Raw genomic sequence first — 1290 nt, 5'->3', positions numbered from 1 at the left:
TCTTCTGTTGCTGGATTTATGGTTGAGATGACTGCAGAGACGGATTCTACATTTGTGAGATGGACCCACTCTTGTTATTTTCAGTTCATCGGAGAAAAGGATACGAATGGTTCTCAATATGTGCGACACCAAACTCTCAACATGGAGAAATAGCAGGAGTAAAACCTGGAAACACCTGGACTGGTGCCACTAACACTAAGCTATCGGAGAGAGCTGCGGGATCGGAGAAGTGAAAAAATACGGCGAACGAGCGCAGCGCAGACAAGAAAAATTCAGCTGAACTAAAAATAACAAAAAAATTTTTATTAAATCATAGTATTATAATGAATATGCGAAATATTTGACTTAGCCTAACAGATTAACAAACCGAAAGGAAAGGACTGAGAGATATGCTGCTGAGTTTGGTTCATAGGATATTTGTGTGGTGCGGCGCTCTACGAAAGTCCACGGAAAGGAAACCGAGATGACAGAAATAAAAGTAAACACATTGCAGTTTCGAATGATCTGTATGACCAAAGATGACGGAATATGTTTTTGTTTGTTTCCGCTGTTCGATCGCGCCGGCGCCTCACGCATACACATACAACATTGCAAACAGCCTGTTCATTATCAGAATAAAACACAGTCAACCAAACATATAGATACACTGTTTCATTTAAATAGTGCGTCCTGCTTAGTAGCTACAATCCGTGCCGTTCAGCCTGAGCTCGGGCCAAAGACACATTTGCTCATGTGAAGAGGATGTTTTTTAAGTGCGTTATAAGCCTGGTTTACATAATAAATAATAGTTTAGCATTCAGATACATCGCAGATGTGTGTTTTTTGTGTTTTTTATATACAGCAGCTTCGAAAAAGGGCATATTTTAGATTTGTTTTTCTGTGGTATAAACTTCTCATATGCCACTGTTATTAGTGATATAACTTTAATGCCAACTGGCAAATATGACACTTACAAATTAATACAATTTATGAATGCACATAGAAAAGAGAGAAAGTAGGGATTCTGTAATTTTTAAATGTTATTTTTATTAATTTTTTTTACACATATCTATTTAGTCATTTTTTTCTGACCATCAAGTGTCTGTCACTCACTCTCAATACCAACTGGCAGGAAAACATGGTAAATTCATGGTACATTTGTTTACAATAGATAAAGTGCCGACAATTCATACAACTATTTCCACACAGTGGCATAGCGGACAGTCACGCAGTGGTGGGGCCCCGCGATAACCTCCCCATGCTGAGATGCGTCGTCATGTGTCGACGATAGCCAGAGATATTGTCAAAACA

Source organism: Sinocyclocheilus anshuiensis, unplaced genomic scaffold (genome assembly GCF_001515605.1).
Source record: "Sinocyclocheilus anshuiensis isolate Anshui unplaced genomic scaffold, SAMN03320099.WGS_v1.1 scaffold536, whole genome shotgun sequence".
NCBI classification, from domain to species: Eukaryota; Metazoa; Chordata; class Actinopteri; order Cypriniformes; family Cyprinidae; genus Sinocyclocheilus; species Sinocyclocheilus anshuiensis.
This window is presented reverse-complemented; position numbering follows the sequence as displayed.